Consider the following 14379-nt stretch of genomic DNA (forward strand, 5'->3'; position numbering starts at 1 on the left):
TCTAACTCTGATTACATCAGAGAAGGCCAGGTACCCTACACCATAACAGGGGGTTTGAAATTTTGACTTGTCTACTTAAAGATCACCAAAATCTGATAACAAGGTCAGTTACGTCCCTGGTTGGGATTGAACCACCAACCATTTGGTTAGTAGCCGGACACACTAACCGATTGCGCCACAGAGACTTTTTGCAAAAAGTACATACTTACAAAGTCTAATAAGCATACATCTAGAACGTTTCCTAGAAAAACTTTAAAAAGTCAATAATCTGGAGAGTTTTTGTAAGATGTTTCTTCCATCAACCAATGAAGAAACACATTGGTACTTTCCCATGATGAGTGAGTGCTTCAGGATCTCTTGCACTTACATGTGCAGCAGAGTACTGCAATGGAAGCATGCTGGGCCCCTAACCCAGAGGTAGGCAGATTGAAACTATCCTTTGCTATATGCATTTTTTTTTTGTTAATTTAAGTAATCAAAACTGGGATTGATATTTTTGCTCTTTTATTTTTACTTAAAGTACAATAACTTTTACCATTTTAATTTGTTTTAATAGTATATTGACAGTATAGTTTTCTTTAAAAAATCCACTTAATTTTCTTTACCCTATTATTAAAAGGGTAATTGACAAAAACAAACTACATTGTCACCAGAAGAGCAATACAAAATGTACAAGTGATATATTAAAATCATCTTTCCAGCTTGAATTTCAATGATGCATTGGGGCAACGATTTTGTGAGAAACATCTTCACCCTTAAATAAAGATTTTCTTAATTCCTTACCTGTGTGCTAATTAGATATCACCTTGTTTTCACATTAAACAGACTTCTACATGAGAAAGCAGCAAGGATGCAGTGGCGTTAATGTTTCCTGGTGTTAACCTGTATTATTTCAGTAGACATTGAAATGAGGATGCATCTTGCTGCCTTTCCAATGAAGCAAGTTTAATTTAGTAATAGGTGAAAAACCATCCCTACAAAGGTGTTAATCAGAGACTTGGCTTTGTGGACACTTTTCAGAGAACAAATTTGTTAGCATAAAAATAAAGCCAGAAAATGAAGAACTGTTTAATCACTCAATTGGATTTTTTTTGCCAGCATATTTCTTTTTCTCTGCAACCCACTGCTAAATTGTGCTTCCTAGCTGTTTTTATTAAATCACTGAATCAAATCTAACTCTGATTACATCAGAAAAGGCCAGGTACCCTACACCATAACAGGGGGTTTGAAATTTTGACTTGTCTACTTAAAGATCACCAAAATCTGATAACAAGGTCAATTACGTCCCTGGGTGGGATTGAACCACCAACCTTTTGGTTAGTAGCCGGACACACTAACCGATTGCACCACAGAGACACTTCACAGAAAGTACATACTGACAAAGGCTAATAAGCATGCATCTAGAACGTTTCCTAGAAAAACTTTAAAAAGTCAATAATCTGGAGAGTTTTTGTAAAATGTTTCTTCCATCAACCAACGAAGAAACACATTGGTACTTTCCCATGATGACTGAGTGCTTCAGGATCTCTTGCACTTACATGTGCAGCAGAGTACTGCAATGGAAGCATGCTGGGCCAGTAACCCAGAGGTAGGCAGATTGAAACTATCCTTTGCTCTATGCATTTTTTTTTTAATTTAAGTAATCAAAACTGGGATTGATATTTTTGCTCTTTTATTTTTGCTTAAAGTACAATAACTTTTACCATTTTAATTTGTTTTAATAGTATATTGACAGTATAGTTTTCTTTAAAAAATCCACTTAATTTTCTTTACCCTATTATTAAAAGGGTAATTGACAAAAACAAACTACATTGTCACCAGAAGAGCAATACAAAATGTACAAGTGATATATTAAAATCATCTTTCCAGCTTGAATTTCAATGATGCATTGGGGCAACGATTTTGTGAGAAACATCTTCACCCTTAAATAAAGATTTTCTTAATTCCTTACCTGTGTGCTAATTAGATATCACCTTGTTTTCACATTAAACAGACTTCCACATGAGAACGCAGCAAGGATGCAGTGGCGTTAATGTTTCCTGGTGTCAACCCGTATTATTTCAGTAGACATTGAAATGAGGATGCATCTTGCTGCCTTTCCAATGAAGCAAATTTAGTTTAGTAATAGGTGAAAAACCATCCCTACAAAGGTGTTAATCAGAGACTTGGCTTTGTGGACACTTTTCAGAGAACAAATTTGTTAGCATAAAAATAAAGCCAGAAAATTAAGAGCTGTTTAATCACTCAATTGGATTTTTTTGCCAGCATATTTCTTTTTCTCTGCAACCCACTGCTAAATTGTGCTTCCTAGCTGTTTTTATAAAATCACTGAATCAAATCTAACTCTGATTACATCAGAGAAGGCCAGGTTCCCTACACCATAAGAGGGGGTTTGAAATTTTGACTTGTCTACTTAAAGATCACCAAAATCTGATAACAAGGTCAATTACGTCCCTGGGTGGGATTGAACCACCAACCTTTTGGTTTATAGCCGTACACACTAACTGATTGCGCCACAGAGACACTTTGCAAAAGTACATACTGACAAAGGCTAATAAGCATTCATCTAAAACGTTTCCTAGAAAAACTTTAAAAAGTCAATAATCTGGAGAGTTTTTGTAAGATGTTTCTTCCATCCACCAACGAAGAAACACATTGGTACTTTCCCATGATGAGTGAGTGCTTCAGGATCTCTTGCACTTAAATGTGCAGCAAAGTACTGCAATGGAAGCATGCTGGGCCCATAACCCAGAGGTAGGCAGATTAAAACTATCCTCTGCTATATGCATTTTTTTTGTTAATTAAAGTAATCCAAAACTGGGATTGATATTTTTGCTCTTTTATTTTTCATTAAAGTACAATAACTTTTACCATTTTAATTTGTTTTAATAGTATATTGAAAGTATTGTTTTCTTTTAAAAATCCACTTAATTTTCTTTACCCGATTATTAAAATGGTAATTGACAAAAACAAACTACATTGTCACCAGAAGAGCAATACAAAATGTACAAGTGATATATTAAAATCATCTTTCCAGCTTGAATTTCAATGATGAATTGGGGTAACGATTTTGTGAGAAACATTTTCACCCTTAAATAAAGATTTTCTTAATTCCTTACCTGTGTGCTAATTAGATATCACCTTGTTTTCACATTAAACAGACTTCCACATGAGAAAGCAGCAAGGATGCAGTGGCGTTAATGTTTCCTGGTGTCAACCTGTATTATTTCAGTAGACATTGAAATGAGGATGCATCTTGCTGCCTTTCCAATGAAGCAAGTTTAATTTAGTAATAGGTGAAAAACCATCCTTACAAAGGTGTTAATCAGAGACTTGGCTTTGTGGACACTTTTCAGAGAACAAATTTGTTAGCATAAAAATAAAGCCAGAAAATGAAGAGCTGTTTAATCACTCAATTGGATTTTTTTTGCCAGCATATTTCTTTTTCTCTGCAACCCACTGCTAAATTGTGCTTCCTAGCTGTTTTTATAAAATCACTGAATCAAATATAACTCTGATTACATCAGAGAAGGCCAGGTACCCTACACCATAAGAGGGGGTTTGAAATTTTGACTTGTCTACTTAAAGATCACCAAAATCTGATAACAAGGTCAATTACGTCCCTGGGTGGGATTGAACCACCAACCTTTTGGTTAATAGCCATACACACTAACTGATTGCGCCACAGAGACACTTTGTAAAAGTACATACTGACAAAGGCTAATAAGCATTCATCTAAAACGTTTCCTAGAAAAACTTTAAAAAGTCAATAATCTGGAGAGTTTTTGTAAGATGTTTCTTCCATCAACCAACGAAGAAACACATTGGTACTTTCCCATGATGAGTGAGTGCTTTAGGATCTATTGCACTTACATGTGCAGCAGAGTACAGCAATGGAAGCATGCTGGGCACATAACCCAGAGGTAGGCAGATTGAAACTATCCTCTGCTATATGCATTTTTTTTTGTTAATTAAAGTAATCCAAAACTGGGATTGATATGTTGGCTCTTTTATTTTTACTTACAGTACAATAACTTCTACCATTTTAATTTGTTTTAATAGTATATTGATAGTATTGTTTTCTTTCAAAAATCCACTTAATTTTCTATACCCTATTATTAAAATGGTTATTGACAAAAACAAACTACATTGTCACCAGAAGAGCAATACAAAATGTACAAGTGATATATTAAAATCATCTTTCCAGCTTGAATTTCAATGATGCATTGGGGCAACGATTTTGTGAGAAACATTTTCACCCTTAAATAAAGATTTTCTTAATTCCTTACCTGTGTGCTAATTAGATATCACCTTGTTTTCACATTAAACAGACTTCCACATGAGAAAGCAGCAAGGATGCAGGGGCGTTAATGTTTCCTGGTGTCAACCTGTATTATTTCAGTAGACATTGAAATGAGGATGCATCTTGCTGCCTTTCCAATGAAGCAAGTTTAATTTAGTAATAGGTGAAAAACCATCCTTACAAAGGTGTTAATCAGAGACTTGGCTTTGTGGACACTTTTCAGAGAACAAATTTGTTAGCATAAAAATAAAGCCAGAAAATGAAGAGCTGTTTAATCACTCAATTGGATTTTTTTGCCAGCATATTTCTTTTTCTCTGCAACCCACTGCTAAATTGTGCTTCCTAGCTGTTTTTATAAAATCACTGAATCAAATCTAACTCTGATTACATCAGAGAAGGCCAGGTACCCTACACCATAAGAGGGGGTTTGAAATTTTGACTTGTCTACTTAAAGATCACCAAAATCTGATAACAAGGTCAATTACGTCCCTGGGTGGGATTGAACCACCAACCTTTTGGTTAGTAGCCAGACACACTAACCGATTGCGCCACAGAGACACTTTGTAAAAAGTACATACTGACAAAGGCTAATAAGCATACATCTAGAACGTTTCCTAGAAAAACTTTAAAAAGTCAATAATCTTGAGAGTTTTTGTAAGATGTTTCTTCCATCAACCAACGAAGAAACACATTGGTACTTTCCCATGATGACTGAGTGCTTCAGGATCTCTTGCACTTACATGTGCAGCAGAGTACTGCAATGGAAGCATGCTGGGCCCCTAACCCAGAGGTAGGCAGATTGAAACTATCCTTTGCTCTATGCATTTTTTTTTTTAATTTAAGTAATCAAAACTGGGATTGATATTTTTGCTCTTTTATTTTTACTTAAAGTACAATAACTTTTACCATTTTAATTTGTTTTAATAGTATATTGACAGTATAGTTTTCTTTAAAAAATCCACTTAATTTTCTTTACCCTATTATTAAAAGGGTAATTGACAAAAACAAACTACATTGTCACCAGAAGAGCAATACAAAATGTACAAGTGATATATTAAAATCATCTTTCCAGCTTGAATTTCAATGATGCATTGGGGCAACGATTTTGTGAGAAACATCTTCACCCTTAAATAAAGATTTTCTTAATTCCTTACCTGTGTGCTAATTAGATATCACCTTGTTTTCACATTAAACAGACTTCCACATGAGAACGCAGCAAGGATGCAGTGGCGTTAATGTTTCCTGGTGTCAACCCGTATTATTTCAGTAGACATTGAAATGAGGATGCATCTTGCTGCTTTTCCAATGAAGCAAATTTAGTTTAGTAATAGGTGAAAAACCATCCCTACAAAGGTGTTAATCAGAGACTTGGCTTTGTGGACACTTTTCAGAGAACAAATTTGTTAGCATAAAAATAAAGCCAGAAAATTAAGAGCTGTTTAATCACTCAATTGGATTTTTTTGCCAGCATATTTCTTTTTCTCTGCAACCCACTGCTAAATTGTGCTTCCTAGCTGTTTTTATAAAATCACTGAATCAAATCTAACTCTGATTACATCAGAGAAGGCCAGGTACCCTACACCAGAACAGGGGGTTTGAAATTTTGACTTGTCTACTTAAAGATCACCAAAATCTGATAACAAGGTCAATTACGTCCCTGGGTGGGATTGAACCACCAACCTTTTGGTTAATAGCCGTGCACACTAACTGATTGCGCCACAGAGACACTTTACAGTGATGTCATCCAAGCAGTGGGCCAAAGTTGGCTGGAACCCTCATCTGCATATGAAAAGAGAAAAGGGGTATGCAGGGAATGGCGGCCTTTTGCGGCGCTTGGATGACCCTTAGTTCGCATTAAACACCCCCACCCTCCTTCGGTGTGGGGCTCATGTTGGCAATGCCCCAGCCCCTGAAGCATTCAAGCTGATTTCTTGCAGCAGCTTGGCACTGTAACAGCTCCAGAGCTGCTCTGTAATGCAAGTAAAAGTTTGTGGGCCCTGCAGCACTACCTGTAGTTTGCATTGTGCATTGGAAGGCACAAAGTAAGCAGACAGGAGGAGAAGTCAGGATAGTGCACAAGGGTATAGAAGGGAGGGGCTCAAAAAAAGAAGAAGTGGAAACAGACTGCAAACTAGGCTGGAGAGAGACCTGAGACAAAGAGATCTGAATTATATAAAAGCCGACCAGTGGAAACACAAATTATGCAGTCAAGTTTCCCATATTTGGGGAAATCACAGGGGCAGCACACCCAGAGTGCAATGGGTGAGCCTTGCCCTGGGAGAAGCACCTTCATGATCATAGTATCTCACCTGGCAGGTAAGTAGGAGTTGGGCTAGAGCTGGGGAGGGTCGCTGCTTGGGCACCCCCCTGTCAAGTAAAGGAGATCCAACTGAGGCAGCACAAGGGAACTCTCGAAAGAAGAACAAGGCTAGAGGAAGATCTGAGATAAAGAAATCTGACTTTTACCAGAGCTGACCAGAGGAAAGCACAAACACAGTCCCCCACTACCACAAATAATGCAGTCAAGTTTCCCACATTTGGGGAAATCACAGGGGTCAGCATACCCAGAATGCAATGAATGAACCTCACCCTGGGAGAACGATCTTCATGACCATGGTATCTCCTATGCAAAATAAGTATGATTTGGGATAGGCCTGGGGAGGGCCGCTGCTCAGGCACATCTCTGTCAAGTAAAGAAGATTCAACTGAGGCAGCACAAGGGAACTCTCATCTGGGGACAACAACTGCAGGGAGAACACATATTTTCAGATGAACATGGGAGGGCAGAAGGCTGCCTAATACTGAAGCACCCCCAAACAACAAACCAAATGCAACAACTAGTGCAAGCATTCCTGGGGGAAGGCCTGCAGCAGATGGATTTGCATATGGTGATGTCATCCAAGCAGTGGGTCAAATTTGGCTTCAACCCTCGTCTGCATATGAAAAGAGAAAAGGGGCGTGCAGGGCATGGCGGCCTTTTGCGGCGCTTGGATGACCCCTAGTTCGCATTAAACACCTCCACCCTCCTTCGGTGTGGGGCTCATGTTGGCTATGCCCCAGCCCCTGAAGCATTCAAGCTGATTTCTTGCAGAAGCTGGGCACTGTAACAGCTCCAGAGCTGCTCTGTATGGCAAGTAAAAGGGTGTGGGCCCTGCAGCACTACCTGTAGTTCGCATTGTGCGTTGGAAGGCACAAAGTAAGCAGATGGGAGAAGTCAGGATAGTGCGCAAGGGCATAGAAGGGAGCGGCTCAAGAAAAGAGAAGTGGAAACAGACAGCAAACTAGGCTGGAGAGCTCTTCTGTCTATATTTTGCAAACCTGCTCTTGTCCTCTCCAGCTGCTCCATGTAGATTTGACGTCTGGAAAGGTGCATAACCCACTGACAAGCAGGCACACTCCTGCATGAGTTTTCTCTCTCACTAGCTGGATGATACACAATCATTTGCATGTGCTCCACCTCCGACACACCACCCACCCAACCACCCAGTGACCAGAGCCACCCACAAGCCAACTGGCTCCTTGATTTAATTTGCACAGTGTAGTCATCCAGGCAGCATGTCCTTCTCAATGGAAGGATCTCTGGTTCCATGGAATCTTCCACATTGGAATGCTGCGGAATAAAAAGGATTTAAATATTCAGCTTGCTAGCATTCAATGTACCTGCGGCTTGGCTTTAGCACATGGGTCTTCATCCTGTGGCCCTCCAGCTGCTGTGAAACTACACATCCCAGCATGCCCTGCCACAGTTTTGCTATTAAGGTATGCTAAAACTGAGGCAGGGCATGCTGGGATGTGTAGTTCCACAGCAGCTGGAGGGTCGCAGGTTGAAGACCCATGTTCTAGCATGCCTGTTCTATGATGCATGTACCGTGGTGTCACAATCAGCTTGGAATGGGGTGTCTAGCAGGCATTTGCTGACAGCCACTTGAGGGAGACACACATCAGGAGATGCAGCATATCGGAGGTCTTCGATGCCTTTCCAGCAAATGCACACCACCTGCTGCTGGTCTGGACACAAAACAATGCCCACAATCGAAGTCCCAAAATGCCCAACTACAGGATTCATGTAAGTAGTGAATTTAGGAATGAATTTAGAAGTAGGAAATGAAGTTAGTTCACAAGTACATTCAAATTCAGATCTAAAGTCTAGGTAGGCCTCACGTCCTGGCAGCCCCCAGCACTTATAAATGCCTTGATTAGAGGTAGAGAATTAAATGTAGATAAAAAGTAGACACAAAATAAGACTCCACAGAGCAGTTATCAGGTGTCTTTATCAATTGTTGCATTTAAAAAATCAAGCAATTAGGGAACACAATGTTGCAACAATGTAACCCTATTTGCAAAATAGTACTAAATAAGTTTGTCGATGTAAGACATTTGCAAAGGCGCATCCAAAACACGCTGGAAAATGCAACTGAATCTGTTTTTGGAGGCTAGAATAGGAAATGTGCATCGGTCCTACAAGTACTGAAAGCTCTTCTACCATCTCCCTTTTCTGAAAAGCCATTTAATATATGGTTCCCAGATAGGGGACATATCAGATATTGCCTTTCAAAAGCAGCAAATATCATACCACTTCTATTGCCATCAAAGATAAACATTGATTGTTTTCAGATATTGGATTGAAAAAGCAGTCTTTATTGACATAAAGAAGCAAAAAAACATACATAAACATTACACACATAAGTACTGTGTTGCAGCACAGATAAAACACAATACAAATGCTGTCGGTATAGTACAGTTCAAGAACTACAGCACAGGCCAGCCTACACTATAAATCATGAACTGCACTATACATTTAAACAATACAATAATACAACAGTTAATAAGGCTATGGGTGTGGAGTGTAAGAGGGTGAGGGAATCACAAGCCCGAAGCTTTATTGAAAGACAGACACATATAAAGGGAGGATTAATAAATACAAAGATATCCTTTACTATAGAATGTAGTCCAATCCGGTCTTTCAACTCTTCCACAACTTAAAAACGGATAGTGTTCCCAAGCCTTCCATCCTGGAATATCTTCAGTCTCTCGCCAATGAAGAAAACAATCCCTCCAGCAGACTCTTCAACCACGATACAAGATCACAGCCAAAAGGGCGAGAAGCAACTACACTTGCGTTTAACCAAAACAGCTAAAACTTAGTGGAGGAAAGTGCAGTGCACCAAAACATAAGCTGACACAATCATGGAGAATGCGCCAGCATATATGCTCTTCTATCTATATTTTGCAAACCTGCTCTTGTCCCCTCCAGCTGCTCCATGTAGATTTGACGTCTGGCAAGGTGCATAACCCACTGACAAGCAGGCACACTCCTGCATGAGTTTTCACTCTCACTAGCTGGATGATACACATTCATTTGCATGTGCTCCACCTCCGACACACCGCCCACCCAACCACCCAGTCACCAGAGCCACCCACAAGCCAACTGGCTCCTTGATTTAATTTGCACAGTGTAGTCATCCAGGCAGCATGTCCTTCTCAATGGAAGGATCTCTGGTTCCATGGAATCTTCCACATTGGAATGCTGCGGAACAAAAATGATTTAAACATTCAGTTTGCTAGCATTCAATGTACCTGCGGCTTGGCTTTAGCACATGGGTCTTCATCCTGTGGCCCTCCAGCTGCTGTGAAACTACACATCCCAGCATGCCCTGCCACAGTTTTGCTATTAAGGTATGCTAAAACTGAGGCAGGGCATGCTGGGATGTGTAGTTCCACAGCAGCTGGAGGGTCGCAGGTTGAAGACCCATGTTCTAGCATGCCTGTTCTATGATGCATGTTCCGTGAAGTCACAATCAGCTTGGAATGGGGTATCTAGCAGGCATTTGCTGACAGCCACTTGAGGTAGACACACATCAGGAGATGCAGCATATCGGAGGTCTTCGATGCCTTTCCAGCAAATGCACACCACCTGCTGCTGGTCTGGACACAAAACAATGCCCACAATCGAAGTCCCAAAATGCCCAACTACAGGATTCATGTAAGTAGTGAATTTAGGAATGAATTTAGAAGTAGGAAATTAAGTTAGTTCACAAGTACATTCAAATTCAGATCTAAAGTCTAGGTAGGCCTCACGTCCTGGCAGCCCCCAGCATTTAAAAATGCCTTGATTAGAGGTAGGGAATTAAATGTAGATAAGAAGTAGACGCAAAATAAGACTCCACAGAGCAGTTATCAGGTGTCTTTATCAATTGTTGCATTTAAAAAATCAAGCAATTAGGGAACACAATGTTGCAACAATGTAACCCTATTTGCAAAATAGTACTAAATAAGTTTGTCGATGTAAGACATTTGCAAAGGCGCATTTAAAACACACTGGAAAATGCAACTGAATCTGTTTTTGGAGGCTAGAATAGGAAATGTGCATCGGTCCAACGAGTACTGAAAGCTCTTCTACCATCTTCCTTTTCTGAAAAGCCATTTAATATATGGTTCCCAGATAGGGGACATATCAGATATTGCCTTTCAAAAGCAGCAAATATCATACCACTTCTATTGCCATCAAAGATAAACATTGATTGTTTTCAGATATTGGATTGAAAAAGCAGTCTTTATTGACATAAAGAAGCAAAAAAACATACATAAACATTACACACATAAGTACTGTGTTGCAGCACAGCCAAAACACAATACAAATGCTGTCGGTATAGTACAGTTCAAGAACTACAGCACAGGCCAGCCTACACCAGTGTTGCCAACTCTGAAATGGAAAACAAGCAACCGATGACTGAAAAATAAGCCCAAAACAAGCCCAAACCAATCCTAAAAAGCCCCAAAAAAAGCCCAACTCAAGGTTGTTGTTTTTTTATATATATATATATATATATATATATATATATATATAAACAGACATTATTGTTTGTCTTATTAAAATACATATAATTATTTATATAATCTGCCTTTAAGGTCTTTACAATGATATTTATCAGCACAAAACTGGCTTTTAAAGAATACTGGAATTTTTATAAATATTATAGTTAGAGTTGTGAATTTAAGATACTATGCTTTCATGTTTCCTCTAAAGAAAAATCTCAAGTGAAAATTGCCAACTGTATATACTGTATCTGTGGTCATTTGTATTCACTGTGAAATATTTATTCTATGGAAAGATAAAACAAATAATCTTACAACATCCAACTTTGTACTTCTATTAAATAAATTAAGAGGCCAAATCAAGGTAACAAAACAAAAGATTATTAAGACAATTCAAAATAATAAATGCATATATAAATATTAAATAGTAACTCAATTCAATAAATAACAAAGGAATTACTGAGAGGTAAAGTGCATTGCAGATGGCACACTGTGAGGTAAAGTGCATGGTACACTGTGTGAAGTAAAGTGCATTGCAGATGGCATACTATGTGAGGTAAAGTGCATGGCACACTGTGTGAAGTATAGTGTATTGCAGATAGCACACTGGGGGTCATTCCGAGTTGTTCGCTCGTTGCCGATTTTTGCAACGTAACGATTAAGGCAAAAATGCGCATGCGTATGGTACGCAGTGCGCATGCGCTAAGTAATTTAGAACAAAACTTAGTAGATTTACTCACGTCCGAACGAAGAATTTTCATCATTGAAGTGATCGGAGTGTGATTGACAGGAAGTGGGTGTTTCTGGGCGGAAATTTACCGTTTTCTGGGAGTGTGCAGGATAAAACGCAGGAGTGTCTGGAGAAACGGGGGAGTGGCTGTCCGAACGCAGGGCGTGTTTGTGACTTCAAACCAGGAACGAAACGGGCTGAGCTGATCGCAGTGTAGGAGTAAGTCTCGAGCTACTCAGAAACTGAAAATAATTATTTATTCGCAATTCTGCTAATCTTTCGTTCGCAATTCTGCTAAGCGAAGATACACTCCCAGAGGGCGGCGGTCTAGCGTGTGCAATGCTGCTAAAAGCAGCTAGCGAGCGAACTCGGAATGACCCCCACTGTGTGAGGTAAAGTGCATGGCACACTGTGTGAAGTAAAGTGCATTGCAGATGGCATACTGCGAGGTAAAGTACATAGCACACTGAATTACAAAGGTTTTATGTAAAATGGATATAAGCAAATTCATCTGAGCTGTCTCCATCGTCTATAGAAGCTTCCATGTTATATATTCCTGAGTTGAAGCGCTGAAGCATATTGGTAGTTGGTTTAAAAATCCTTGCAACAAATACCCAAGCGTCTTAAACCATATCTGACATAAAGAATACCACATAAAGTGGTCCTAAATTGCTTCACTGTTGTGTGTCTGGTCAGTGTCTTTGTTGTTGTCATTGTTAAAAACAAATTAGCCCTACTGAATACACACAACCGGCAGTCGGCAACAATAGACATAATGAATGACTCATCATTTCTTTAAGACTCTATTCATCCACAACATCTCACCTACAGTATGTCTGTGTGAGGATCTGTGTTATATGGATGAATGACTAATTATCTCTGGAAGTCGGTATCAGTGATACCTAAAAACAAAAGAAGCCCAAAAACAAGCAGCAAAAAAAATTATAAGCCCAAAAACAAGCAACAAGCAACCACCCCAAAAAATAAGCAACCAGAAGAAAAAACAAGCCCAATTCCGCTTGTTATAAACTGAATTGGCAACTATGGCCTACACTATAAATCATGAACTGCACTATACATTTAAACTATACAATAATACAACAGTTAATAAGGCTATGTGTGTGGAGTGTAAGAGGGTGAGGGAATCACAAGACCGAAGCTTTATTGTAACACAGACACATATAAGGGGAGGGGCAATAAATAGAAAGGTATCCTTTACTATAGAATGTAGTCCAATCCGACCTCTGTGCTCTTCCACAACTGAAAAACGGATAGTGTTCCCAAGCCTTCCATCCTGGAATATCTTTGGTCTTTCGCCAATGAAGAAAACAATCCCTCCCTCCAGCAGACCCTTCAACCACGATACAAGATCACAGCCAAAAGGCAGAGAAGCAACTACACTTGAGCTTAACAAAAATGGCTAAAACTTAGTGGAGGAAAGTGCAGTGCACCAAAACATAAGCTGTCACAATCATGGAGAATGTGCCAGCATATATGCTCTTCTATCTATATTTTGCAAACCTGCTCTTGTCCCCTCCAGCTGCTCTATGTAGATTTGACGTCTGGCAAGGTGCATAACCCACTGACAAGCAGGCACACTCCTGCATGAGTTTTCTCTCTCACTAGCTGGATGATACACAATCATTTGCATGTGCTCCACCTCCGACACACCACCCACCCAACCACCCAGTCACCAGAGCCACCCACAAACCAACTGGCTCCGTGATTTAATTTGCACAGTGTAGTCATCCAGGCAGCATGTCCTTCTCAATGGAAGGATCTCTGGTTCCATGGAATCTTCCACATTGGAATGCTGCGGAACAAAAAGGATTTAAATATTCAGCTTGCTAGCATTCAATGTACCTGCGGCTTGGCTCTAGCACATGGGTCTTCATCCTGTGGCCCTCCAGCTGCTGTGAAACTACACATCCCAGCATGCCCTGCCACAGTTTTGCTATTAAGGTATGCTAAAACTGAGGCAGGGCATGCTGGGATGTGTAGTTCCACAGCAGCTGGAGGGTCGCAGGTTGAAGACCCATGTTCTAGCATGCCTGTTCTATGATGCATGTACCGTGATGTCACAATCAGCTTGGAATGGGGTGTCTAGCAGGCATTTGCTGACAGACACTTGAGGGAGACACACATCAGGAGATGCAGCATATCGGAGGTCTTCGATGCCTTTCCAGCAAATGCACACCACCTGCTGCTGGTCTGGACACAAAACAATGCCCACAATCGAAGTCCCAAAATGCCCAACTACAGGATTCATGTAAGTAGTGAATTTAGGAATGAATTTAGAAGTAGGAAATGAAGTTAGTTCACAAGTACATTCAAATTCAGATCTAAAGTCTAGGTAGGCCTCACGTCCTGGCAGCCCCCAGCATTTAAAAATGCCTTGATTAGAGGTAGAGAATTAAATGTAGATAAGAAGTAGACACAAAATAAGACTCCACAGAGCAGTTATCAGGTGTCTTTATCAATTGTTGCATTTAAAAAATCAAGCAATTAGGGAACACAATGTTGCAACAAT

At 39.8% G+C, this 14379-nt stretch overlaps 3 non-coding genes across 3 annotated transcripts; all 3 read right to left on the bottom strand.

Moving 5' to 3' along the window:
• Positions 1-4787: 4787 nt before the first annotated feature.
• On the bottom strand, positions 4788-4861 carry TRNAS-ACU (transfer RNA serine (anticodon ACU)). The gene has a single exon. It is a non-coding gene; the product is annotated as a tRNA-Ser (tRNA).
• Positions 4862-6464: 1603 nt separating this feature from the next.
• On the bottom strand, positions 6465-6627 carry LOC134986439 (U1 spliceosomal RNA). Its single transcript, XR_010192319.1, has one exon. It is a non-coding gene; the product is annotated as a U1 spliceosomal RNA (small nuclear RNA).
• A 152-nt stretch (positions 6628-6779) lies between these two features.
• On the bottom strand, positions 6780-6943 carry LOC134986516 (U1 spliceosomal RNA). Its single transcript, XR_010192385.1, has one exon. It is a non-coding gene; the product is annotated as a U1 spliceosomal RNA (small nuclear RNA).
• Positions 6944-14379: the final 7436 nt, after the last annotated feature.

This window comes from Pseudophryne corroboree (assembly GCF_028390025.1).
Source record: "Pseudophryne corroboree isolate aPseCor3 chromosome 7 unlocalized genomic scaffold, aPseCor3.hap2 SUPER_7_unloc_3, whole genome shotgun sequence".
Taxonomy (NCBI): Eukaryota; Metazoa; Chordata; class Amphibia; order Anura; family Myobatrachidae; genus Pseudophryne; species Pseudophryne corroboree.